Raw genomic sequence first — 27987 nt, 5'->3', positions numbered from 1 at the left:
CCCGGAGCTGCTGAGTACCTGAGCATCAGTAACTCTGCATCCTGAGGCTTGTACTGCAACAGGGGTGACAGCCAGGGAAAAAGCAGGGAGGCTAGGGACACATCCCATCCTTGCTTTGCTTCTCTGCTGCTGGTTGTACTGGCATGAATGCAATTCTCCAGGGAATCTTGGGACCTTGCTGAGGTATGGGGACCCACCACACCAAAATGCTTGTGAGCATCCTGAATGTGTCAGTAAGGAAGTGAGGCAGATCAAAAGACACTGAAATGCTTTTATTTTCATCTGAAATAAAAAAAAGAAGCACAACAGAGCTGCTTTTACAGAGCGATGCTTCTGCTTTTCTGAGTGGGGCATGAAAATCACTGGTGAGTGGAGCTCTCAGCTCTGGTAGCAGTGATGCTACTTAGTCTGTAGCCCAGCAAAGCCTCTGTTGGCCCTACCAGGAGTTTTCCTTCACCTCTCACCAGGGTTCCTCCTGTTTCCCTCTAGTTCTGGGTTTCTGTATGCACAGAGAGGTGTTGGGGAGGGTACACAGCCCCCTCTGCAAGGTGCACAAGGCTGAGAGCTGGGTACATCCCACTTGGCACACGTGTGGAGCCAAGTTCTCCATGCTGAAACTGCTGCCTATTGACTCTGCCCTGCAACAGGCAGGGCAACTGGGAGTCTTTAAAATCTTTATTAAGATGTGGAGGTGTGGGTGCCTTGCTCTGCCAGTTGCCCTAGTCTAGAGGCAGAAAAGGTCACGGACTTTGTGACACTGTGAGCAGTGATGCTGTTCCTGATGTGAGCAGTGCCTGAGGTCTGCCTTCCTTCCAGAGTGCCCACAGAGCTGCTGTCCACAGGAACCCCAAGGTGGGCACAGCCAGAGGATCAGGAGGAGCCACGAGCCCCTGGCTGGGAGTGGGCACCCAGAGGTGAGAAGGGAGCACAGATTCAGGGCTGTTCTCTCTCCTAATAAAAAGCTTTTGCTTTTTATGCATCCACCACTGGATGGTCAGAGAAATCTGCCTGGGGGGGGGGGGCACATTTTCCCAGGCCATGGTGATTTTTAAGGGGTTGAAAGATCTCAGTCTTTGATTTCTAATGCTAACCTGGCTTCATTGAACTGTTTTGTTAAGCTCTTCAAATTGTGTGTTTCCATTGTAATAACATGTTTGGTTTAAAATAAAAAGACCTTTTTAAGATGATAGCAAAAATGTTTCACTCTGTGTCTTTGCCCCTGGTTTCAGCTGCTGCAGCTGGATTAGCAATGGATGCAGGAGGCTTGGGGAGCCCCTGAATTCCTGCCAGGGTGTTCATCAGAGCACTGGCAGCTCAGCCACCCTGGTAACTTGTGCTGTTAGCTGTTGTCAGGATCAAATCCTTACCCCAGCAGAGGGCAACTGCTATTACCATCAGGCAGTCAGAGGCAGAGCTGCTCAGACCCTGAGCTGGGAGTGAACCTCGCATTCTGCCCCATTTTGGGGACACAGCTGGCACCTGTCACCCTGTGCCTGTCCCCAGGTAGGGACAGTCTAGTGTGGAACTCCAGCCCTTGTCTCCAGGCTTTCCAGTGTGTCTCATGGTGCTGCAGCCGAGACTTGCTCACATTCTGACCTCTCCCCAGTCTCTTGCACTCTCCTCAGGTCATTCTCATAACCAGATTTACTGCTGGTTATACTGGGGGGACTGGAAGGAGCCAAAACCCAGCCCCATGAGACAAGCCCAAAGTGTGGACAGATGTTTGTCCTGCCCTGTAAGGCAGTGTGTGTGGAGGGGTGGGGAAGAAGATGCTGTGATGAGAGAGCAGCTTGGAGCAGTGGTTGTATTCAGGAAGAATGATGAAGAAACCTCTCCTTGCAGCCCTGCAGTTTGAGGGCCCAGATGCTCCAGATGCTTCCTACCCATGCCAGAAAGCAGCCATGCTGCAGGGTCAGGAGAGCTCCCAGGATGTCCCAGGCACACACCCAGGCACCTTGGGCAATCAGAGGTGGCTCAGCCTGCATCCCTTCCTCCCTCCCTGGTCCCACGGGCTGACCCTGCAGGGACACTCCCAGCCAAGCACTGCAATCCATCAGCTCCTCCAGAGCAGGGTCACCAAGCTGGAAGTCACTGGTGAAAAGTCACTTCCATGTATTTAAAATGGCTTTTCCTTTTTTTTGAGAAGAGCAAATTCCTATTAAAACATAGATAAATAAAGGGAAGAAAAAGACTCAGCAGAGACCAAGTGGTCTTCAGTAGCTGGTGGCTGCTGGTGTTGAGCATCTCCAAAACAACCTGATAACAAATATATCCTCTCAGCAGCAAACCTGCTTTGGCAGATCCCACATCAAATAAAATATGTAGATTTTTCATGAGAAGGTTTATTTTTTTTTTTTTGGCTCGTTGCTCTATAAAACACATTTACTCAGTCACATACAAAATACATTTATCCAGTTTCTTTAAAACAAACAAAATAACCTCTCCTCTCCATCTGGCCCTTCTCTCTGCTCCTTTCTAGCCTGGTCTGCTTCCCTATTCCTCGCAATATGGAACATGACAGGGTATTTTCAATGCTATTTTTGTCCGTTGTGTCATAGCTTATATTTAAAATAGCATTTAAATCTGCCAAGTAGTGCGGTGTTTTAAACTGCTGTCAGACTGAATTTCTCCTCCTACATACCACAGATTTCAGCTACGACTTAAAGACAGCTGAGGGAAGCTTTTGAGGAAGGGGGGAGGTGGAGGTGGTTGGGGACCAGATTGTCTGCAGGTGTGAGGACAGTCAAAGGATATTAATAGGGTAAAGGGATGCTGGAGAGGGGACACAGACCCAAAGAAAACCAGGGAAGGTGCATGGCAATGAAATTGCCTTCCCAAAGGAAGATCTTGCTTGGGACAAAAGGATGTGATGGTGGGACCAGGAGGCTGCACCCAGCAGCTGTGGAAACGGGAGGGTCTCTGTTCTAAGGGTGAAAAGAGAGACCCCCATAAATGCTCTGCATTTGGAGTTCACCTTTCAGTCCCAAAAATAGGATCAATTGAGCTTTTAGTAAGGGCAGCCCTAAGGCAGGGGAGGAGGTTGTGCTGCCTTGCTTGCATCGGGGTTTATTCCCCCTTTCTTCATAATTCAATTTTTTGGGACTTGGCTGACATCTGAAAAGCCCTGAGGTGAAGTAGTACAATCATTGTCCATGATCATGGGAAAGGACCCATTCCCCCTCTTTATGCTTTTGGGGATCTAAAAGTCAGCTGGTCCCTTCCTTCCCCACCACGAATAAACACTGCAGCCATCCCCAGCAGAGCTGGCTTGGTTGCAATCACTCTAGAATCACCAGCCTAACCTTCCCCAGGCAAATCCTGAGCCAGCTCAAACATTCACACCCCCTCTGAAATCATCTCCCTCTGAAGGAGATGCTCCAGGTATGGATCTTCTCTCCCATCTGAGCCCAAACCACCTTTGTTTCACACGTTCACACGTTCTGTGTGTTCACCCCTTTAGGTGCTGTTGTGTTCCCTTGATTCCCTGTTGTCCCTTTCACATTTCCCCCTCTATCCATGGGCACATCCCAGCAGCGAGGTGGGTCCTGAGTGGCACCTCCCACCCTCACTGCTGTGCTCTGCACCTTCCCCAGTGCCCATGGGGCCCATGCCAGCTCCTGATGGCTGCTTGATGCTCCCAGATGTCTGGAGGGATGGGTATTTCATAAGGTGTCCCCAGCCTGCAGGTGACCCTAGTTTCCAGAGAAGGTTTGGGTTTCTCTCCTGCAGCTGTCCAAGGCTCATTTCTTGCTCCATCTCTGTTGGTGTCTCACCCTCTCCTGGGACACGTGTGCCTGCCATTGAAATCTCCTACCCATCTTCTTCTGTCAACACCACCTAAGAAAGGGACAGATTGAAAATTTAGCAGTGTGTCCTCTGTGTCAATAACTCCCCCTCATCATCTCCTGGGTGGCACAGAGATCTGCTCAGCCATCTTCTCCCTGCTCCACACGCAGACTTCCTCTCCACCCTCTCCCCTTCACCTTCCCCTTCTGCCTGGAGTTTTCCACTGTTCACCCTTGCTCCCAGAGGGAGAGGTGACCCTTCCCAAAACGCCTTGGGTGTCACAACCCCTGACACATCCCTGTGCCGGCCACAAAACCACCTCTGTCACCGGTGTGCCAGGATGGCAGAGGCATCTCTGTCACACCCCTCAGCTTTCTGGGCTAACATCAGGATCCTTTGGGATCACCTCCTGCCTCCAGTTCGGTCCCATTCTCGAGCTCAGTTCAGAACAGGATGAGGCACCGTGAGCGGGGGTGCCTGCTTGGGTTGGGTTATTCATTCCCCCAAAAGGCAGGGCTGGGGAAGGGGTACGGCTGGCTCCACGATTACACCGCGGCGCGTTAATCAGCCGCATTAAAATTCCGAGACAGCTCCTGCCAAAGTGGCTGCGCGCCGTGCAAGGTGGCTGGGAAACGCCGGGAGCCGTGACAGGCAGGCGAAGGCAGACAAAGAGCTCGCTCCGTCACTCGGGGTCTGCTCCGGGAGGAGAAAACCAGCACACGCACACACCCCGCTCCCCATCATCACACAGCCCGGCCCCTCGGATGCCGCCAGAAAGCCCCAGGCGAGCGGCGTGCAATGGCCAGCGAGCCTGCCCGGGCTCCAGCCCCATCCCTGGGGATGGCTGGGCTGGATGACCATCCCGGCTGACCCCAGGAGATGGGTGGGACCCGCCACGGGGGATGGGATGTCCCGGTGGAGGGCACCCCCGGCTGTTCATCCCCCTGCACCCCGTCCCTGCATGTGTGTCCGCACAGGGTGCGAGCCCCCGGGGCGAGGCCCCCGGGCCGTGTCCCCCTCCGGAGCCGCTGCCAGCTGTAGTAATGCGTTTTGCCACAGGGTGCCACTATGGCAAAGCTGTAAGGCCGCCGAGCCCTCGGCCCCGTTGTGTAAGGAGGATACCTGGCGTTCCTCGCGCTACTCGTGGTTTCCTTCTTCCCCTCCGTTCCCATCTCCCCTTATCCACCCCGCAAGGAAACTGCGGCAAGAGCTCCCCAAATATTCATCCGAAGGGGACAGTGCTGCCGGGTGACCCTGGCACGGCAGGGCAGGGGAGGGGATGCTGCAACTGCCCTGAGGTGTCCTGAGGGTGACACAGTGGACACTGACATGTCATGATGGCATTGCTCTGTCTCCACCAGACCTGGCAGGGAGGAGAGCTTTTGGAGGCTTTGTGGGACCTTATGCCGTGGCAGTGAGTGAGGGGGATGCTGTGTAACACAGATGTCCAGGAACAATACTCCAACCGTGCTCCTGTCCTTCATTTGGGGTGCTGGGCTCTGGGGATGCAGCTCCCTGACAAAGGGGGTCTGGCTTCATTGCTAGGGAGCAAGCTAAGGGCCTGGCAAGGCTACAGCCACTCATCTCCTCCAGCTTTTCTCCAAGGATGGATCTGCCCAGCCCTGTCCTCCTGCAGCTGGGCCTGTGAACTGCCTGAGAGAAAGGGGATTCTACAACTGGGGCATCCTGTCCCATCCCATCCCATCCCATCCCATCCCATCCCATCCCATCCCATCCCATCCCATCCCACCCCGCTGTAGGACTGAGCAGGCTGGGTCCCACACCCTGAGTTTCTCTTTCCCTGGCACACTCCAATCCCTTCCCTGGCTCTCCCCAGAGTAGAGGATGTGCCAGGGGGCAGCTCAGACCTGCATCCAGAGCAGCACCCTGAGAGCCCCACTCTGCAGCCATGCAAGGGGAATGGCGCTGCTCACCTGGGGAATGCAGCTGATGAGAGCTAGGCAGGATCAGGCCACGAACCTGAGAATTTTTAGGGTGAAAAGTGTTCTGCAAATGGCAGGCAGTGGGATCCTGCATGCTGCATCCGCCACGGGCGGAGAGAGAAAGAAGATTCTGTTCTTCCCTCGCTAATAAAGTCTGGCTGAAATGACACAGTATAATCAGTGTTTACCTGGGAGTTTACATATGGTTTGTTGTAATTATAGTTTCAATTCCTGCTTTTGCTTTTTTTTTTTTATTTTTTTTTTCCTAACATCTATTTTTCAATCAGTAAAAGTAAATACTATTTTCAGCCCAATGTAATTCTTCCACTCCCATGGCCACAAACACAGCGAGGAGAGCGATTCCATTTGCGCGCTGTGCAATTGAGCAGAGAGAGGAGCCCGGCGGCTGCGGAGCATCAGCGGAGCCACCGCCGAGCAGGGACCTGGGGACATGGGGACGAGCCTCCCCTCCCCACCACGAGTCCCCCAGGGCCTCCACCCCACCTGGCAGGGCCACCTTTGCTGGCAAAAATCAGCACCAGGCCCAGACGTTGCTTCTCATCACGTCGGCATCGTTAAAACCCCAAAGCTGCCTGGTCGGAGGCAGTGGGGAAGGGATAAGAGCCATTAGGTGAAGCATCATTTATTTCAGGGCTGGCAAAGCTTTGTTCCAGCTTGGGGATTGAGTTGGCACTGAAAGCACTGCGATCCCCAAGATTTAATTTCCCCCCCCCAATTTTTATGTGTGTGATTTATAACAAATCAAGGATGCCGGTGTCAGGTCCCCTTCTTCACCCAACTATTGTCACACACACACACATGCTGATTAAAACCACCCGGCCCCCTCCTTGTCCATCCATCAGCTGCTCTGGGGACAAACTTAGACATCCCACTCCTAGCCCACACCTCAATCCCTGCATGTTCTGACACCCTGCCTTTACACCAATATCGGATATTAATTTGGTGTGCACATACCCACCTTTAAATATATATAAATATGCCTATTTATTTATACCATGCACCTAAATCCCTGTAAAAACAATTGGGAGCTTTGTCTAAAGGAGGGATTGGGCATTATTGGGATGCAGAACAAGCACGTTGCCCTAGAGACACACGGAGCGTTCCTGCCTCGGCCACTCCAGTTGAATGTTTGCCGTTTCAGGCACGGTTTGAACTCGGTGCCAAGGCGGGCAGCTGGGCAATGCTGTCAGGAAGGGACCCTTCTCCTGCCCAGAGGGTCTCAGCCCCTCAAGGGAATGCAGCAGAGACCAGAAGCCTTGCCTGAACCCCATCGTCATCGTCCTCATTTTGGGATTAAAAAATAGGCGATGAGGATGTGTCTCCCAGAGCTCTGTCTTTGGCCTCCGCTCTCCTACATGCCCTGCTCCCCACCAGGGGAATTACTGCAGTTTTTACCACCTTGAGAAAGGGCTTTTTTCACCCTGGATGCACATATTACCCCCGTGAATATCCCTGGGATCAAAGGGGAGCGTTGCGGAGAGGGTTTTGGGAGGGGGCCCTTGTCCCCAAGGCCCAGCAGGGCAGGCAGGGGCTGGGGCTGATGGGGGCAGAGAACCCCACAGCAGCCAGGGCTCCCTGGACCTTCGGACTGAGGCTCCACCAAAAAAATTCCCGTCCCAAATCATGGGCGGCTGTGCCCAATTTTAATTCAAGAGGTGCTGAGTTTGGGTTTTCCAAAATAGGAGGAAGAAGGGAGAATATTCTCTGGGTCAAGAAAAGCATCCCTCTCCCGCCACTGCCTGACACTAAAAAGAAAATTAAAACCCAAGCAGTTTTTTTAAAAATACAATAAAATAAAATTGTTTTATTTCTCACACAAAAAAAAAAAAAAAAGCTCTTCTCACCAATCCCAAACATGAATATATTTTCTTAGTATATTTCTTGAAAGTCTACCACAGTCAACCTTTTCCCCCCCAAATTAAGAATGAGCTGGTTTAAACTCTCACCCAAAATATTTATTGCAAGGAACAAAGATATTGGAATCGTCTCCAGTGTTGGATTTCAATTCTTCCTTTCAGGCTTTTATCTTTTCAATCCAAATTTCAGTGACAATAATCCGATTTTGATTGACATTAAAATTATTTATTGTCACATTGTAGCTGTTTAATAAATTGTGCCTGCTTTATTTTTTGGCTTATAAATACTGTATCTTTACTACCTTGGTACTTAATTCAAGGGAAGAAACCACTTCTGAAAGCAGGCAGCAATAGTCTTAGCTCAGGCAAGATATAAAAATGCCTTTTTACACACATGAACCTGAGGAAAGAGCTGATTCCACCTTTTTACTAATTTATATATTTTAAGTTTCTCTGGTTTATACTATTTTACTTTATTTTCCAATGGTAAAATATGCCTCTGTGAGCTACGTGTAAAACGAAGATTATTTTAATCTCCTTTCAGATACAGAATAATTATTTGTCAGGAACATTTAAAAAAATCAGGAAAACAATTCATTACACTTTCATGATCTAGATTTGAGAGATTTTTCACCATTCTGGGAGTGAGTTCATAAAAAAAAAAAAAAGGCAAAAAAACAAAGCCAGGCGACATCCATTTCAGAGTGCCATTTAAATCTGGGTCGCGTTGCAAATGATTTTCTTTTTTTTTTTTTTTTAATTTCCACAAATTACTGAAAGTTAAAAGAACCATCAGCCCATTTTACTATTAAAAAAAAAAAAGAGAGAGAGAGAGAAAGAGAGAGAGAAAATTAAAAAATAACATGGAAAAATGTATCCCTTGTAGAATAAACCTAAAGTGGCTCCTTTGCAGAAATATTTCCCTGAATGAAAAATTTCAAGCCTGTGTCCCATATTTTTTTTTAGCAGGGGGGTGCTGCCTTTTTGAGCTGGATGCCAGGGGGGTGCTGAGGTGTGCTGGAGGATGCCAGTGCCCCAGGGATGTTCTAGGGACACAGCATCTCATTCTCCTGCCTGCAGCGGGCAGAGAGGCTGTTTGCCCACTGCCTGAACACCCTGGAAGCCTGTCTGGGGGCAGCCTGCCAGCAGATAAAGGAGGGATCTGAGGGATATGCCAGGGGACAGTGGGTTTGTTCCCCGTGCCTGTGACTCTGAGAGTCAGGGTGGAGGGACCAGGACCCCAGCTGGGCTCGTGGGAGCAAGGGAGAGATGCAGGGCAAGGCAGGGAGCAAGGATGCGCTGCAGGGGCTCTCTGGGTCTGTGCATTGGGAAGTGGGGGTCTCCTGTGCCCCACTTCCCAAAGCACAGACCCAGTTCCACGCACCAAAACTATCCCAAAGCCCAAATCTACACCTTAAAATTACATGGGATTGGTTCCATTCCATTACTGATGCTCCTATTTCAGGGCAGTGTTAGGGTCCTGCGGAGAGACCCCAGGGAGAGGCGAAGCCTTTCCCATAGGGACACGGGGTGGCCTTGGGGACACAGACACTAACCCCGTGCCAGAAGGACAGTGGGGCTGCCCTGGGTCTCCCTGCTGATCTTCTGTGCTGCCTCTCCCAGTGCCAGGCGGCCGCAATGGCTCTGGCAGCCACATTTGTTTACGGGCTGAATGTGTATTAAAATGGTTCATTATTTTCCTGACTGGCAGGTTTCCAGGGTCTGTGCTAGTTAATAATTGCTGCCAATTAAACCTTCGCAAAATATGCATTGCAGGGACGGGGATGGGGGGAAACAACACGCGAGGATTTCTCCCGAGCCCACGGATGGCTCGTGCTGCTGCAGAGGAGCCCCATGGTGGCTTGGGGACGCAGTGTTGTATCTCTGCTCGCTGTGGGAACCTTCCAGGGATGGGGCAGCTGAGCCCCCCGAGATGGGGATCCTTGCAGAGCTCTCACTGAAAAGGGATTTGTCTCTTTATGGGGCAAAAATTTGCAGCTGGTGGAGGGAACGGTGTTGGATCCACTCCAGTGGCCCCCTTGACCTCGCAGGAACCAGCCTGCCCATCCCAAGCGCTGACCTGCCCACTCACCCTGTGCATGGGTGCTCCCAGGGTGGGCAGCCAGGGCTTGGGACATTGCCCCAACCCCGGGCATCCCGCTGCAGCTTCCAGAAGGTTTCTTTTCAAAGGACAGCTCCCTCTTTTCCTGTCTTTCCACTTGTTCCCTTCCGCTGCTGGAACACCCTCTGTCTCTGCAGGCCAGCAGAGCATCGCCTCTGAATTCCACCCCAATCCCAGCTCCAGGCACAGCCTGGAAATAAAGCTTTCCTCAGGGGTGAAACACAAGCAAACCCCCATGTTCCAAAACCCACCTGGGGCTGGGTCTGCCCAGCTCCTTCCACCTGTGACCTCGAGTGTCTTTTACAAGCCATAAAGACGTGAGCACGTTTCCCGACCACCGATTGAAAAGCAGCCAAAGAACAGGAATAAAGAATCATTATTTAGTGAACGCTCGCCCCACTCTTTGAAGCTGGGAAGCTCGGCAGAAAGGCTGGGTGTTCAGGCAGGCTGTGGCTCTGGGAAGGCTGGGGGGAATGTTTCTCAGATGCTAAAATCGCTCGGAGAGATGCGGGAGCGGGACTGCGTTCATGGGAAGGACGGCTGACGGGGAACCGCTGCCTTTCAGAAAGGCAAATAATCGCAGCCTAGGTTAGCTCTTCTGTCGAGAGAATAATTGTGCTTCTAAAGGCTCTGATATGATGAGCAGCACTGCTTTGAAATAGAAATAAATACATAAATAAATCAGAGATCTTGGACTGATTAAGGCAATTGCTTCCCTTGCTTTTGCAACCCCTTTGGGTCCTGGTTCCCAGAGCCAATTACATATTTAAAAAGTTTCTCTCTGGAAAAAAAAAAAAAAAAAAAAAGAGGACTTGCAACTCTAAAATAAAGTTTCTTTGTGGTTGCCTAATGAACAGCAACGGCCAGGACAGTTTACAGTTATTAATTGGTTTTAAATTGCTCCAGCTCTGTCTTGAACCATCTTTTTGAGCTGGCCACAATATATCTGTGCCCTCCTGACTGCCCCACATGGGGTCAGGGCATGCTGGGCACCGCTGGTCTGGGCCCCTTTGTGTGGGTAAGCAGCCAGCTCATCTCCCCGTGGCCTCTCCTCCTCCTCCACCCCATGCTCAGTCCTAAAAAAGCCCCCCAGGATCTGCTGAGCTCCTACTGCCTCACACAGGGTGAAGCCAATGGGGAGGCAAGCCAGGGAGATGCTGAGGGTGCTCAGCCATTACTTTTCCAAATGAATTCACAATTTCTCCAGCTCTCTGCTGTCTCCTGTGTGACTACGAGGGAGATTTGCTTTGCCACCCACTCCCCATTTTATCCCCCACCTTGGCACACTGCAAACCCCTCCTTGCCACCCAAACCTCAGCTTATTTCTAGGCTCCACATGGCCACGACATGTGGGAGCTCGGCAGCCGGCACGAGCCCAGGGACTGCCTAAGCTTCTCTTGGCACACCACACCTCACACCACCGAGCACCTCCAGGCACCGAGCAGGCAGAGAAAAGGCTCTATTCTTCACCCAAAAAACTCCCAGGGGGGTTAATTCCGCAAACAGCTTCCTTGCCATAAGGATAGGTGAAATAAATCTGTCTCCCAGCCCAGGGAAGTGCAGAAACGTCACCCCTAAAGGGAGGATGGGCTGGAGCCATGGGCCTCCTTGAATGTCTTCTCCCTGTAAACATGCATTATTGATAGCAGAAATTATGCTGGATTGGTTTTGGGATGTAAGGAAACGCTGGAGAATATTGATATTTTCCCGAGTTGCTTCCAAACCTATTCTTGGGCTTGAACGTGTTGCATGTGTCATCTCCAATGAACGGTTTTGAGCTTTAATTCAAAAAATAGAACGATGTTTATAATACTATATAAGGTTTTCTCCTGGCTGTACGCACGGGATTATATATGTGTCGGTGTGTGGGTGCGGATGTGTGTGCAGGGATGTAATGAGACAAACAACTCAATCTGGAGCCGGTGGGGAGGAGGAGCTGCACACGCAGCCCTGAGCAGCGGCTGGTTCCCTTTGGTACCAACTCGGTTTCTTCCCCAGCAGCCGTCAGAGTTGTCTGAACAAACACGTTATCACCGGGACCGATCCGTAGATAAACAGGCAGCGATGTTGTAGGTGCAGGAATACACCTGGGGGTGCGTGGGGAGGTTTGTTCTCCAGCTGTTGAATGCTGGAGATGGGCTGGTGCATGACAAGATGCCAGACGCTTTTCAGCACATCAAATCCACATCTCAGCACTTTGCAGGGCGTGGAGAGGAAACAGTAATTAAGCGACAGGACTTACACCACTTCCTCGCTGCATCCCTCTCAGCCCTGTGCACGTGTGTGCCGGCGGCCCCACTATTCCAGGTGCAGCCTCGCCCCTTCTTGAACACGGTTCTGATGGGGTTTTTTATAACAGATGAATTATTCCGCAGAAAAAGTGTTTCCCCCGTTCCGGGATTTTCCTGCTAACACCTTATTGGTCATTTCTGTTGTTCCCTGCCCAGCTCTACTGGTTTTATAAAATGCTTTGGAATAATACTGGGAATAGCAGTGTGTGGGAAGGAGAAAGGTTTTTATCTGCATGGGGTCTTCCATCTCCAGCTCTGTTTCTATGGATATCTGAGTGGAGTTTATATTTATCTCTCCCGTTTGAGCCGTGTGTGCAACTTTGGAGGAGAAGGAGGAGGCCAAAAGCAGAACCGCCCTGCTGCTTGCTCTGCTGAACCCTGACTCCTTTTGGTCAGTGGTGAGAGCATCACCCAGGTGGTCAAAATCAGCCAAAATGCCACTATAAGGCGTGGGGAATCTGCAGAAATACTTGAGCTAGAGCTTAACACAGCAGCAGGCACTGTGTCCAGCAGGGAAGTGGCCCCTCTGCCACCTCCAGACAGCAGTCAGGGATGGCAGGGCAGGAGCATCACTCCTGCTCCCCAGTTGCTCGTCCCCAATCCCTCATGCAGCTGCCCTGTAAATGGCCAAATTTCCTGGGAGCAAGGGATTTTCCATCTGTCACAGTGTCCTTTGCTGTCAGGAGGGAAGTCGGCACAGCCCTGGTGCCGGGGGGAGCGTGCCGGGTGCCGGAGCAGGTAGGAGTGGGAAGGCGAGCACATGACTCGGCCTGGCCCCGGCGCACCAGCTCCCAGAGCATTACCATGATGGCTCCATCATTAATTGATCAATCACTGGATGACAGTTAATTAAGTAGAAAATAAAGCTGCTCTGCCCAGCCTGGCATTAGTAGGCAGCGGCATTAAGATTTCTGGAGTACAAGGGGGAAATTAAAAAACAAAGGCACAGCTGGAGGAATAACCCCATCGCCGGTGGCTGGGGGTGGCAGCCTGGCACGATGTTCCCTGGGTCAGGATATGCAGGCAGCCCCTGCACAGCAGCAATGGCCAGTTCGTGGCTTCTCCCCTTCCCAAGAAACTGGATTTCACCTGCTACCCTCCGGGCATAACCCCCATTATCCATGTGCCCCTTTCTCCACAGCTCTGGTGCTGCTGCCCAGGCACTGGCCACTGGCCACCAGACCCTTGCCAGCATACAGATCTGCAAAGGGGCTTTTCCTCTCAATCCTGTTTTCTCATCTCTCAGTCCTGCCTTGTGAGCTAACCCACAGACAGGGTGGGGAAAGAGAAAGCCAGATAGAAAGCATCCTCCTGCCCCCCGTCTTATGCGCCCGGGATTGTCTTGATATGAAAAATTATGGTTTTTGTTAAAAACTATTACTAATGAGGCGTCTTTCCTGCCCTTAATTGTTGCCAAGGCGATGACCCCAGCCAGCCATCTTTAATTAACTTAGACTAGATCTCCTGAAATGAGTTCCTCGGGTAAATTGCTCACCACAGCTTTCAGGCACGGAGCTGTGTTTGCCAAGGCCACCCGCTCCGGCACGCTGCCACAGCCACCGGCAGAGGTGATGGCACAGCCTGGCGTCCCCACCTCTGCCTCCCCTCGCCACCGTTTGGCAATCCCAAGGCAAATCGGTAGAAATTCTGAATAATATGGGGACAAGGATGGAGTGACTGATGCCTGACCACAGGGAATGAGATGAATGTGGGCTTCTCCATAAAATGGGAATTCACCCTGGCTGCTGGCTTCTCCCATCGCAGGGGCTGTGGGACCGGCCGCACGGTGGCTGGCACCTCTCCAAGTGAAAATCACATTTCCTGCCTGACAGATAACGTCGGTCAAGAGAATGCCAAGGACGATTCCTGAAAATGCCATAATTGTTTTAATCTGATGGCGGATAAAAGATAATGATGCTAACAATATTTAAACGTAATTATAGTTTCCTGCGGCTGTTGGGCTCTCTGAATCCTCTCCACTCAAGTGGCTTTGTTTACGAGCGGCTCCAATAAGGCAGGGCCCACTTTCCTCCTCTTCACACCTGCACCTCAATCAAGGCAGAGGGTGGACACATGCCAGGGGGCTGGATCTCCTCAGGGACCAGCACTGGCCAACCCTGCAACCCCTCTGGATTCTCCTGTTTTGAGCCCACCATCATCCATCCTCTATCTCCTGGGATGTGATGCCTGTCTTGGAAAAGGGATTGGGATATTTGGATGGTGGCAACCACCAAAAGAGAGGGATCTGTGTGGGGAGTTTTAGGGACAGGTGGTAGAAGTAAATCCACCCCATCAGGGTGGGGCAGGCATATGGTGGCTTGTTTCTACCAGTCACCTGTGTAAGGGCTGTGGCCCCCTATAGCCCCCAGATCCCATCCCAAATTCCTCTCCGAGATGAACTCCCCAGCATCGACATAAAACAACAAAGTGAGACAAAGGGAATTTCTAGGAATGATTTGCTGATTACAAACAAACAAAAAGCACCAAAGGTGGATGCCTGGGGGCTTGCAAGCTGCAGGAGAAGAGAATGGAAGGAGAAGAAAATGGTATGAACCCCTACACTGAAGACCCTCCTGCACTGGATACTGTTACCTCCTCTCACAGAAAATCTCCCAGTCCTATGGGGGCCTGGATGCCCTGGTTGCAAAACAGCTTGATCGAGTGCACAGAAACAGGCAGTGAGAAAAGATGGGATTGAGGGGAGGCTTTTAGAAGAAGTTAAATATGAAATGGCTATTTCAGTAGCTGTAGTTTAGCCTCCTGTGTGAATCGGTCTTTGTAAATAGGAATGGAGGATAGCCAACTTCCCCAAAAGGGCTCTACGGGGGGTCCGGAAAACCACAACGTCCTGAGTTTAATGGGGAAAACAGATAGAAATGGTAACAAAGAATGGGGAGAAACAGCAATAAACCTGATTGTTTGGTAAATAAGGCTGAGCCTGTTGCCGAGAAGGGAAGTTTGAAAAGCAGCTGGGGAATGAATAACCGGTTAAAAGTTAGGAGACAAAGTGGCATAACAAACCCGAGGGGTTCCCAGCTCAGAGCAGCCAGTGCCGGAGCCCCCGCAGCAGACAGGAGTGAGAGCCTTCAGAAGTGCCAGGGAGGAGGGAGGAAGTAGCAACGGGACAATATCCACTGCTGCTCCAACATAAGACCTGGCACTGTGTAGAGGGCTACGGAAAGGAACTCATCGTGCTAATGAACTTGGCCTTCAAGTGGAGGAGGAATTCAGTGTTGAGCACAGAGAAAATAAATCCATCACCTACACGGCAAGGAAACAGCCACATCCGTGGAGGAAGAGCACTCCAAGACATGAGTGTTGAAAGGATTAGCCTGGGCACTGGCAAGAGCCATGTCAGAAATGACTCAGGATAGACCAGAGAAGATGGCGGGATAGGTGGGGAACAGGCTCACCTTGTGCCATGTGGGTCACTGCCTCATTGAGGGCATCCCACAGGGGCTGGAGGGGCAGCAGGGCAGGGCGAGGAGGCATCTTGGAGTTGTGCAATAGCTGCAGTCTGAGGAGGAATTAAATAGAGTCCAGCCTGCAGAAAGAGGGGCTCGGATGCTGCAGCTGGATGCCTGGCACAAGAAGCTGGTTTGGCAGCCACTTGGGGTGCTGCAGCCACCAAAAGTTTGGAGGGGTTAGAAAAGTAATTAGGGAGAGCAGAGAGGTGCCTGGCTGCTGGACAGGCAATGAACGAGCTGGGACTGAGGGCTCTGCAGAAAGTAGGGCAAGAGCAGGCAAGAAAGTGACCCCCTCCCTGTCACTGTCCTGTGCTCTGGCCTGGCCTGGGACACCTCTGGGGAGGGAGGCAGTCGTCTCCAGAGCTGACATTGGTTTGGGAGTGGCCCGGGATCCTCCACTTGTCCCTGCAGCATCTCTACCCTCCAGAGCCAGGCATGAACCTCGGTAGGGAACCTCTTTCCTATAGCACCAGGAAGGATCTCCTTCCTCCCAAAACGCACCTCCAGGTTTCCCAGCGTCTCGCCCCCACCCCGCCGGGACGGATTGTCACCAGTTTCCCGGTTCTCCGTGGAAATCCACTCGAGACACACAGGGACAGCTCTTTACACCACACACATCACAACGATGAGTACCCACCCTTTTTGTCCCTGCAAGGACCTAGACGCCGGTGGCGGGGGTGGGTCCCGGGCGAGTCCGGCCCCTGCTCTCTGCCGGTGCCGCAGCCCACGGCCGCAGCCATGAACCCGTGGCCGTGGCCACGCGTGGCCGGCGCGGCGCGTCTCCACGGGCTCGGCGCAGCCCCGATGGGGCGCGTTGACATCTGTAACCAAACTCCGGCTCCGGCAAAGGCAGGGCTGCCCGGCCAGGCGGAAAATTAACACTGACATTGAGTTTAATTAAACAAAACAACCAGGCTGCGAGCTGGAGCGGGGACGTGGCAGCAGCTGGAGGAGCCGGGCTGGGCGCGGTTCGGGACCCACACCCGCCGCCGCCCCGCCGGGACGAGCCGACATCGGCCTCTCGGAGCCCGGCATGACTCGGGAAACCGAAGCTGGATGGGCGGCCCGGCTTCCCCGCCGAGGCTGTCGGCCAGGGCCGGGAAACAGCGTTTTCCTCCCCCGTTTTGCCCATCTCTTTACAAAAAGACGCGCGGGGCACAGCACGACGGCGGAGGCCCACGCGTGTCCCTGCCCCGGCGGGGAGCAGGACGGGTGCCCGGCGGTCTGAGGTGCGGAGCGGAGGCGAGGGACGCTCCAAGGAGCGGATTTCGTTGAGTGGGATTTGGGGAGATGCTGACCGACTGACGGCCACCCCATCAGCGGCTGCGGCCCCGCGCCTGTCCCCGGCCCTAAACACAAACGGTGGGAAACGGTGTGATCCGGGCAGGGAGACCCCAGCAGAGCCTTTCCCGGCCAGCTGCTCCCCGGCGGGCACCAGTCGCACCAGTATCACCAGTGGCACTGGCGCGAGCCCTGCCTGGGCAGCGGAGCTCCGGGCAGCGCCGGCAGAGGCGAAGCCGTGCCCGGAGGGGCCGTGGTTTTACGCCGCTCGGCTCCGAGATCGGTCGTACGGGGCAGAGCCGTCCTGCCCGTTGCCCTCTGCCCGCTGCCCGCCGCCGACCGCCGCTCGCACCGCAAATTCCGCCGCGGAAGAGCTGGAAATAGCGCGCAGCCCAGCGCAAGGCGAGAATGGGGCGGCCTCCTCCGGCCCCGACAGCCGCAGCGCTGGTGTCCGGTGTTTGGGGCTGTTTCTGTCTGAACCCCCCCACAGCTCTCTGCCCCACTCCGGGAGTTCCCTCCAGCATCAAACACTTTCGTGTCCTATCAGCCCTCTGCATTCAAGTCCTGGAAGCTGAGGACTGATCCCTTTGCCGTCGGCCTCCTCCTCCCGGCTCCCATCCCGTAGCTTTGGGGCTTTTAGTCTGGTTATTTTATTTTATTTTATTTTATTTTATTTTATTTTATTTTATTTCACTTTTTTTTTTTTCTGGGGGGAGGGAGGGCGTGTGAAATGTCGGCTTTGAAGGATATTTGTAATAACATAACCAGCAAAATGAATGTCATATTTTTGCTCCAATGAATTGGATTTCCTGAAATATTGTCTCCGTAATGATGCCTTTAGGCTCCTCTGGATTAGATAACTCTCCAACCACATCAAGAAGGCTAATTATCCCAAAGCCACTTTCCCGGCGTTTCCACATCTATTTCACACACCTATGTGTATCTATATTCAGGGACACGGTGCTCTCACGGCCCAGCCGGGGCTGCCGCTCCACAGGGCCGCTCACGGGAGGGGACGGGCCCGCCGCGCCCGCCGCCCGCCGCGTCCCCGCGCCCGCGGGAGCCCCGTCGAGCGAGCAGCCGTGACGACACCAAGCCCGACCGCCCCGCCAGCCAATCCGCGGGCCCCGAGCGCACCCGTCAGCCCGCGCTGACCAATGAGGGGCGAGCGGCGCGCCCCGGCGGGATCCCCTCGACGGCTCGAGGCTCCCGGGGGGCGCTCCGGGACCCCCCGGCCGCGCTGGGGCGGCATCTCCCGGCGCGGGGAGCGGGGACACCGCGGGGCCGTGGGGGCCGGGGCAGCGCCGGGGACCGGGGCTGTCCCGTGGGGTTGGGTCACGCTGTCACAAGGGCGGCTGTGGGAGGGGGCGAGAGCCTCGCAGAGGGGTGGAGGCGCCAGAAGCAGAGCCCCAAACAAAGGACGGGCGGCTGTCCCGGTCCCAGCGAAACCGCAGCGCTCCGGGGGTGCGGGCGAGGCCACCCCTGCACACTTGCGGGCGGAGCCGAGGCTGCCCACGCGTGGGTGCCCCCGCCGCCTCCCACCGCCCTGCCCCGCCCGGCGCGGCTCTGTGTCCCGGCTCTTTGCTTGGGCCGGGGAGTCTGTACTTCGGGATTATTCAGCTCCTGCAAGTTTTTTGTTAGGCGGCCCTGAAAGGCCTCAAAGGCTGGGAACACCATTCTAATTACGGGGAAGCACAGCTTATTTAGAAGATAAAAAGAGACTTGTAGTCTCATAACAGCTTCTTATATCCGTCAAATAAGGATCTCTAATGACGGGGTGAGAGCCAGTGAATGCCTAAAACAAACTAAAAAAAAGGAGTGAAAATAAAGCAGCCAGGGGCTTAAGATATATTAAATTACCCTGATTAGGAATTTAGGCCGTGGCTCGAGTCTGCTGGAGAGGCTGGCGAGGGGGGGGGACGGAAAGTGCTGCTATTCATTTCTGGGGAGAGGGGTCAGTAGGTCGGAGGAGTTCACAGGGCCTGGCTCTATTCTTATGCTAACAGAGAATACAAGCGCTGGCCTGGAAAATAGAAATGAATTTGCAATAATCCGAGCCCCTCTGTTTGCAAGGCGAGCGGCTCTATAGCTAATTGCAGCCCGGCCTCCCCCGCCTCGCTGCGGACAGTTGTAACGATGCATGGGAGATTAGAGCCCGAGGGGCTTGGGGGGGTGGATTTAAGCCGTCTTTCCCCCTCCCTTCCCTCTGCCCGACGGTGAAATATTCCGGGGCAGGCGCTGGTGTTTGGGCTGGCTCTGCTCGGAGGGAGCGGGGCCAGGCAACTTCTTGAACTTCCCCGAAGCCGCGCAGGGGAGCGGCCGACGGGCAGAGCTCTGTGCCGGGGGGTGGGGAGGGGGGGTCGGCTCTGCGCGGCCCCGGGGCCGGCGGGGGCGGGAGAGGGGGAAGGCAGCGTAGGTCCCGGAGACGGGGGGACCCCCATTGAGCTGCCGGTGACAAGCAGTAAATCGGGGAAGAATAGCGCATGGAAACGCGCCGTCGGGGCCGCTGGCCGGCCCTACAGCTGCCGGCCCGTCTCGCCGCCGTGAGAGCCACGGTCTCCTCGGTGGCATTCCCGGCTCCCGCCCCATGCACCGACGCCTCCCGCCCCGCACCCGAGGAGTCCCACCCCGCAACACAGGGGTCCCACCCGCACCCCGCGGGGTTCCGCCGCCCCCCGCCCCGGGCCCGTCCCGTCGGCTGCTGGGCGGACTCGGCGGCCCCGGGCTGTTTCAGGACCCTGGACAGGGGCGGGGCCGCCGTCGGGGCGCGGCGCCGCTGGGTCCCCTCGCATCCTCCGGCCACGTCCCGACGGGCCGAGGGAGGAGTGGTCCTCCCTGGTCCGGCCCGGTCTGGAGCTCTCGCCTCCTTTTCCCCGCGTTACCGGGCTGGGATCACCCGCCGCAGCGGCCGGCAAGCCACGGGGCTGTACCGTGGGGACGGGCCGCGGTTTGGCACCGGTCGAAGCCCACCCCAACACAAACACACCCTCCACTGCGCGGGAATCGTGGGTGGGGGACGCCAGTGCAGCCGAGGGGCTGATTTGATGACTATCGAGCGGCTCGGTCAGCCTCCGCCGCCCTCGTCGGCATGCGGGCTGCTCCCGGGGCTGGGGACGCCGTGGACTCCCCGCCGTTCCCCGACGGTGAAACGGGGTGCCACAGACGCGGGGTCGCCCTGCCCGGTCCTAGCGACAAAGAGCCGGCCCTGCAGCCAGAAATAGAGCCCTCTTTCGTTAACCGCGCTCCCCTCCTCCTCCCCGCCCGTGGCTGCCCCAAAGCCGGAGCCAGAGATGCCCCGGGTGAGGGCTGTGCCTGGGGTGGGCGGCATGAGATGGTGACAGCCCCGCACCGAGACCGGGACCGGCTCCGCAGAGCCGGGCCGGACCCTGAGCCCCACACAGCCCGGGCAGCAATCCTGCCGAGCGCTGCCAACTTTGCCCTGCAGCTCAGGGCTGTCCCTGCCGTCCTGATCCTGGAGGAATCGGGCACAGGGGGATGGAGAGCGGGTTCGGGGGCTGCTGCGGGCCGGGGCCGGGGTTGCCGGGGCCGCCCCAGCGGCCGCAGGTCTCAAGGTCTCCATAAATCACTTTTCCAGACTCTTGGAATTCTCTTACTCGAGTCTGAAATTAAAAGGATGATTTCCGTAAGTGGCACACGCCGGACAGAGTCATCCCCGCTCGGCATTGTCCGTGCTACGGGGCTTCTCCCAGAACCTTCGCCTAACACTTTTGTCGTTTTAAAAGGCAGAAGATCCGAATTTTATCCGGGGTCCTCTTCTGAAAGGCTGCTAAAGCTTAAGAAAATTATATTTCAGGTTTATTTGAAAAAAAAAAAAACAAAAACCCAATCCTCAAACTTAAAAAACCCCACTACATACAAAACAAACCATATACATAATAATAATAAAAATAATTATTATAATAAAAATACTACTAATAATACCAAAACATCGGCGTTTCTAATTTCCAATTGTATACTTAGTCGATGAAAAAAGAGTCGGCATTATTTGTAATTATAATCTATTAACTGAGTTTGACAGGAATTTTCAGCAAAAAAAAAATCATTACGGGGCTGCTCTGTGAATTTTCGCTCTCCCGAGGACATACGGGCAAAGGATATACTCGGGGTTTTAAAAATTGTGTTAGAAAACAAATTCGCCGGCGCTTTTATCTCCTCTGTGATGGGACACGGAGATGAGCCAGGGCGATTTAATTTCTCAACGCCTGCTGGAGTTGGGGTTCTCCCCTCCCCAAAACACTGCCCGGTCCAGCCCCACGTCCTCTCCCCGCCTTGTCATTCCCGGCCAGAAATAAACCACCGGGGCGGAGAAAAGCTGGCTTATTTGCTAGAATAAAAATCGGGCTTATTTACAAGATTTTTTTTCTTTTTTAATATCGTGTTTATTTGGAGGAATGAAAAGTGTGTTCCTTTGCAAAAATAAAAATCGGGTGTACTTGCGGGACCAAAAAGCCGCTTTCTTTGCAGAGGGAGGAGCCGCTGCTCTGGGAGGTGTGGGACGGGGTTCTGTGCCGTGTCTCGGGGGCACGCAGAAGAAAAGGGGGTGCCTTCCCTGCCGAGTGGACCCTAAATGGGGCTGGGGTTCCTTTCCCAGCGGGTCCCCCCGGGGGCCCGCACCCAGCCCCGCAGCCGCGGCGCCAGGGCATTTCCTCGCTCTCTGCCCGCAGATGTGCCGGGAATTTGAGGGGGAAAGACTGAGCCACGAAGGTGCCCGGGCAGTGCCCTCCTTTTCCCGCTGAGCTTGAATTGCCACTCGGATGCGTTTTCCTCGCTCCGCGGCCCGTCGCACGCTGCTCGCCTGCCCTCCTCGCAAGGACGGCAGAGCTGTTCCCCCTTCAACGAAAACCCGGAGCGGTGACGGCGGGGCCCTCTGCGGTGCCAGCCTCGCCGCAGGACGGCGGGCACGGAGGGGAAGCGCGGCCGGGAGGGATCCCGCATCTCATCCCTTTCCTCGCACCCCCCTGGCCGTGGGCGCGGTGCTCGCCCGTGGGAGAAAGGCTCCGGAAGGGTGCCCGGGCTGTGTGCGAACACCCTGCGCCGTGGGGCACACACGGGACACGCACATGCACCCCTCGGTGTGACACACCCACCCGAGCGGGGACACGCGTGCGGCGCGGGGATGGCACACGCGTGTGCGGGCACGCACGGGGCGGCACTCGCGGGGGTCGCGGTCACAGCCGTGTCCACAGACGGACGCAGCCCCCAGGTTCGCAGCCGTCGTTCGCAAACGCGCTCCCGCAGGGCGCACCCCGGCCGCTGCCCAGCTCCGGCAGCCGTGGGGATCCCCCAGCCCGGGTACCCATTCCCCTGCACCTTCCCTCCCCAAATCCGTCGGCTTTGTCACTCCCTTTCCCCACTCCACCCAACCCACTCAATTAAGGGCGGTGGCGGGAGCGGGGCTGCAAGAGGCGGCGGCTGAGGGCTCCCCGCCCGCTTCCTTCCCTGCACAAGGTGAAAGAACACGAAAAAAGGTGAAAACACAGAAAGAGCCCCAAAAAGAGCCGCTTCCCGAGGTTTGGCTTTATTTATCGCTGCGTATCCTTGTGCCTTACAGCCCCGGGCAGGCTGGACGAGCCGGGTGCCCGGCGGGACAGCGCCGGTGTTGGCTCGGCGGGCTGGGGGGTGCCAGGGGGTGCTGGGGTCCCAGTGCCCGCGGCGGGGGGCGCGGGGAGCCGCAGGTGCTGCTGGCGGGAGAGACCCGCAATGGCTGTTTGGGTGTTGCATTAAAGCACGCTGCAGTGCGCACACTGCGGCCCCTCCCCCCACAATCTGCCTGTATGCTAATGACATGCAAAGAGACTCATTTGCATGTTTATCTCTGTCAATGGGCAAGCGTGGCGGGCGCGGTAATACGTTTCCCACCGTGGCGTGGAGGCCTCCCCCCCCCGCGCCCCTCACCGCCCCGCCGGGCCGGGGAGGGTCGGGCAGGGCTCTGCTCCGGCCCCACCGCCCAGCCCTGGCACCAAGGCAGGTACTGCCACAAAATGGCTGCTGCCGGGGGGGCCTGCAGCCTCCCGAGCACCCACCTCTGCCCCCCAGCAGTCCCCGGCCCCTCCGCGCCCCCACCCCGCAAACCCACCTCCGGATTTTGTGCTTAAGCAGCCAATCGGGGGCGCGGTACCCTTCCCCCCTCCGTCCCTCCTTTCTCCCTTCATCCTTCCTTTCTCCCTCCATCCCTCCTTTTCCATCCTCCATTCCTCCTTCTTCCCCTCCATCCCTCATTTTCCACCCTGCATTCCTCCTTCTCCCACTCTATATTCTTCCTTCTCTCGCCTCCATCCATTTCTTTATCCCACCTCTATCCCTCCTTTTACACCCATCATCCCTCCTTTTCTACCCTTCATCCCTCCTTTTTCACCGTCCATTTCTTTTCCACCTTTTATCCCTCCTTCTCCCCCTCCATCCTTCCATCTTTCCTTCTCCCCTTCCTTCCCTCTATCCTCTCCTTCAACTCTCCATTCCTTTTTCACCTCCATCCCTCCTTTCCCCCCACTTTGTCCCGCTTTCCCCAAACCCAGACCCCAATCTTCACTGTTTCCACGCACGGGGATATTTTTAATTTCCCACCAACCGGGGGAAAATCTTTTCCATCCTTCCAAGGGGTTCCGACTCTCGCCCGGGTGCTGAGCCCCCGGCAATTTGTGACCTCTGTGGGTCGGCCGGCACCGTGAGAAGTCCGCGGTGGGTGCAGAGCCGCGGGTGGGTGCCCCGAGGGTCTCGCCCCTGGTTCCTCTGCTGAGGGGGGCGAGAGGTGTCCCCAGGCACGGGTGGGGAGAAGCAGCCGTGCGTACATTCACGCTTGCGGGCCCACGGAAAGGACGGACACTGGAGGCACTGGTGCGAGTGTGGGTTTTTGAAATAGCCACCAAAAAAAAAAAAAAAAAAAAGAAAGAAAAAAAGCGCGGCCTCTCCCACGGCGCCGGGGTGCGCCCACGCCGCTATTTTCAAAGACGCACGTGAGAGAGAAGGGATGTTTTGCCGAGCGGGGAGCGCTCTGTCCCCGCTCTCCGAGCGAGGATGCGGCCACCCCAGCGCACCCTCGGCGGGGACGCGGCACAGCGCGACCTTCCCGCACCCCGCGGGGCTCTGGGACCGGGGGCGACTCCCGGCTGCACTGCAATACAGCCTTATATGCGCTCCATTCCGTACATAAATAAAGAGCACGTATGTCCTTATGTTCCGCTATCATTTATGGCGCCGTATTATACCACACGGTGCTACGTGACGCGATGCGACGTGACAGCGCTCGGCCCTGGGCACGGCACGGCCCCGCCGGTGTCCCCGGGCCCGCCCCGAGGCGCCGGGGACGGGCGCTGCGCTGGCCTCGACGACGGCTTTCGGGGGATGCCCTCCTGTCTCCCCCACCCGTTATCCCTCCTCCTCCCTGTCCCTTCTCAGCCTCTTATCCCCTCCTTTCTTTTCTCGCTCTCCCAAACCTTGCTCACTTCCCCGGTGAAGGTGTGTTCGCTCCTTCCATCCGCTATCTCTATTTTAGCCCTGGCAGGTGGAGGGGCGTGTGTGTTTATCCTCCCCTCCTTCACACGAAATTGTCTTAGAAAAAAATTAAACCAGCCGAAAACCTAAATCTGCCCGAGGCCCCCAGACTCGCCCCGTCCCGACCAATTTATCCCAGCACTACCCAGCCGCAGGTAGGGGAAGGGGTTTATTTGTGGGCTCAGTCAGCACCTCCCTCGGTTGCGCTGTGGCCTCCCCTGCCCCCTATCCTCACACCTGCGCAGAGGGAGGTGTGACCCAGCTGGGATGGTGCCGCTGACCCTCGGCGAGGGCTTTGCCCCGAAGCCCCGTCCCGGAGGGCAGCGGGTCCGGGGGTGTCGGTGCTGGGGAGCCCGGGGGGTGCCGGCCCTCAAAGGCCCCCCAGCCCCGCGTTCCGCTCCCCGGGTGGGTGTTCCCCTCTCGAGGGGGGCGGAGAGAGGCAGGCCGGGGCAGAGGCAGGTTTGGGAAGGCCACCTCCCCTGGCTTTCCGACTGCCCCCGCCAGGCAGTGTCCCCGCCGCACCCCGGCCGGGGGTGGGTCCGCACGCCCGGGGGAGGTCGGCTCGGGGCTCCTCATCAGCGTGCCCCAGGCAGGGCTGGTTTTGCCAGGAGTATGTGGGAACCCTCTACAGAGAGACGCCCTCCCATCTCTCCCCGAAACCTGCTGTGTCATCACGCCCCGAAGCAGAGGCAGCCCCCCAAAAGCGAACGGGGGGGGTGTGTTCCCTTACCTGAGCGCTAGCCCGGGGGAGCCACGCGGAGCGGGGGTTCTGTGTTCGGCTCGTGTTCTCCTGCCGTGTCCCGCAGCAGAAACTTCCTCCGGCCGGGGCCGGGGTCGGTGCGGGGGAGCCGGGCTGGGCCGGGGGGACCCCGCGGCCGGGGAGAGCCGCACACCCCGGGCCGTGTTTATATGTAGAAAGAAGGGTAATTTGAGTGCTTATACCAAGAACCGGGGTTGTTAAGTTTGCAGGCAGACAGCTAAACGGTGCCAAGTGCGGGCAGGGAGGGGGGTGCGGGGGGGAGGCTGGGGGTGTGTAAGAAATAAAGAGCAATTGTCAGAAGCGAACAAAAGGCGGAGGATGGAAAGGAGCTGGGAATCCCAGGGCAGAGCCCCTCGGCGTGGACTTGAACTTGGGCTTTGACACCGTCTGCCAGGCGGAGAGCGGCTTCGGGCCGGGCGAGGCGGGCTGCGGGGGGAGTGACAACAGCCCCGGCAACGCAGAGAGGGGGCATTACCCCCTCCAAACACCCACCTTGGACGCGGCGGGGGGGCACTCTGCTTCAGAATGCGACTGATCCGGGGAATAACCCAGACGGGCTGAGACCCGACGGGCTCAGCGCACCTCCCGGTGCAGAGCGGGGCGGCGGCGGGGGGACCCCGTCGGGGCTGGCCGGGGCCAGACGGTCGGGGGGGCCGCCCGGTTCTCACAGTCTGCGCCCGAGCCTGGATTCTCTGCACGTCCCGGCCGGTCCCCCCTTTGCTACTATTCAGCACTTAATTGAACATTAATGGCAGCTGGGGATGAGGTCATTGGAGCCGGCTTTTCTCACACATTTTTCATGCAAATCCGCTAAACTCTAAACAAATTTGAATAAAACCCCCTTTGTGCAGGCCCTCCATGGTGTTTTTCCACGGGCCGCTCCGCCTGTCTCCGCACACTTCATCCGGGGAGGGGGGAGCGGCGGGGAGATGAGGGGGTGTGGGGGGGTCTCTGCTCGGGCCTGGAGCTGCAGGCAAACCCAAAGAGGCTGCATCCTCTGCGAGGCTCTCAAGCCCAGATCGCCCCCAGGATGCCCACTGCACTAGCAGGGCCCTGCATTGTGCCCATCTCCACTTGCAGCCCCCCTACAGCACCAGTTCCCCCGGTAATATCCATTAGCAACAGCAGTTCTCCCTGAAACACCTCCATAGCACCAGTCTGCCCCCAGTAGCATCAGTTCTCCTCCAACTCACGCTAATCCCCCACAGCAATACCACCCCCCCAAGCACCATCAGCCCCCCAGCAACCCAAATTCCTCCCCGTACCACCGGTGTCCCCACCCAGCACCCCTCGCTGCACTTGGCAATCATTGCCTCTCTGTAAGGTGGTTTTTGGGTGCTCAGGGCTGCGCAGGGTAAGATCCCACAGCCCCCCCCCCGGCCCCCCTGCTCCGCAGCCCCCGCGCAGCCCCCATTAGCATCCCCGCGCCCGGCCCCCTGCCCAGCCTTGAACTTGGCCATGCCGGGCTGCGCTCCTTCTGCCTGCCTGGGCTCGCACAATGCCGGCCTTGACCCATTGTTTGCTTTTTTCGGATTTCAGCTGGGAAAGCGGCCACCTCGCGCAGCCTGCCCCGAGCACGCCAGGAGCGGGGCACAATGGGGAACCCTGCTCTGCAGGCAGAAGGGCTCCAAATCATTTGAGAGACATATTCATTATATTCTTTCACGGGGGTCTGTTTGCATTGGGTTTAGCGGTTACTTCCCAGACGGGGTTCAGACCAAATAAAGATCATTGAGCGGCGAGGGATTCGCTCGGGCTTTCAGGGAAATGTGCCTGATGCGGGGCACGGCGCAGCCCGGCTGCCTGGCTCTCGGCTGCTCCCCCTTCCCTCTTGATTTGCCTGGATTTATTTTGTGCCCATTGCCTCCTCCATCTCGAGACTGCACCAAATCACACGCTCGCTTTTGCAAAAGAGAGAGTTTATTTTCAACAGTGCATGGGGTTGGGAGGATTTGAATGGGACAGAATTACAGGCAGTACATTTCTCTTACAGGAACAGAGAGGGTACAACAGCAGCAGGGCTGCCTGGCCTGGAAAAGCTCATGGTCCTCATGGGCCCAGCACAGTGCCTTTGGGAAGGCTGCACTCCCACAGCTCCAGAGACCCAGGGATCAAGAGCAGCAAGGACCAAGCTCTGCTCCATGAGCAAAGCCAGGGGCTAAAAACTCCCTCCAAACTTCGCACACCTGGTATTTCACCAGGTGAGACAGTGACTGGCTCAGGTCTCTCTGCCTAAGCACTTTGGTCCTGCTCTGGGGTATTGAGGGCACTGAAGACAACGTACAGGAGTGGTGTGGGATCATCCCTTGGCTCCCTGTGTTGCCCTGGCTCCCTCCCCATGGCTGCACCGCTGTGTTTCAAAGTGATGCAGAAATCCACTGTGTTCACGAGACAAAGCTCTCTCCTCTCTGGGGCAGTGGAGAAGCAGGTTGGGACTCTCCTGGAGAAACTCAGAGCAGTCAGATGGCAAGTCCAGGCAGGTGGCAGTCAACTAGAAGAAGGAACTCACAGGCTTCAAAAGTTCCTTGTCCACTCACTGGGATCTAGGAAGGAAAGAAAGAAAATAGAGTGGTTATGATCTCTGTCAGAGAAATGGTCCAGTAGCGCTTGGCTGAGAACAGACCAACTTGTCCCTGGTGGAGCAGAACTCCAATCCTCTTTCCCTCCCCACCACACGTTTCTCATGGCTCTGGACCACCTTACCCTCTTCATTACTGGGAAAACTGTAGTCCCCAAGATGCCAAGCTTCCCCTGCACCCTCCTCAATCCCGTACCTCTGCCTGCCCCGCACACCGCCAGCCAGGGGAGGGCTCACGGCTTGTCCTTCCTCCCTAGGCTTTGGGGCATGGGATTACTCTGCATGTCAGAGCCACTAAAGGCACAGCCCTCTGATGTTTTAATCTTCGTGTTAACTTTCCCTGCCCTCGGCGCCCTTGCCTGACTGGAGA

The 27987-nt window shown here is 56.1% G+C and overlaps 2 long non-coding RNA genes across 11 annotated transcripts in view; both read right to left on the bottom strand.

Moving 5' to 3' along the window:
* Positions 1 to 257: 257 nt before the first annotated feature.
* Positions 258 to 25849, bottom strand: LOC143695169 (uncharacterized). The gene is made up of 2 exons (XR_013184149.1): positions 25010 to 25849; positions 258 to 3837 (listed from the first exon to the last, which is right to left on the bottom strand). It is a non-coding gene; the product is annotated as an uncharacterized LOC143695169 (long non-coding RNA).
* Positions 25850 to 26941: 1092 nt separating this feature from the next.
* The window catches only part of LOC129126473 (uncharacterized), a 43739-nt gene continuing 42693 nt past the window's right edge, over positions 26942 to 27987 (bottom strand). For all 10 annotated transcript variants that reach the window (XR_013184171.1, XR_013184174.1, XR_013184169.1 and 7 more), the window contains one exon: positions 26942 to 27582. This is a non-coding gene — a long non-coding RNA (uncharacterized LOC129126473). The remainder of the gene's footprint in view (positions 27583 to 27987) is intronic.

Source organism: Agelaius phoeniceus, chromosome 13 (assembly GCF_051311805.1).
Source record: "Agelaius phoeniceus isolate bAgePho1 chromosome 13, bAgePho1.hap1, whole genome shotgun sequence".
Taxonomy (NCBI): Eukaryota; Metazoa; Chordata; class Aves; order Passeriformes; family Icteridae; genus Agelaius; species Agelaius phoeniceus.
This window is presented reverse-complemented; position numbering and strand designations above follow the sequence as displayed.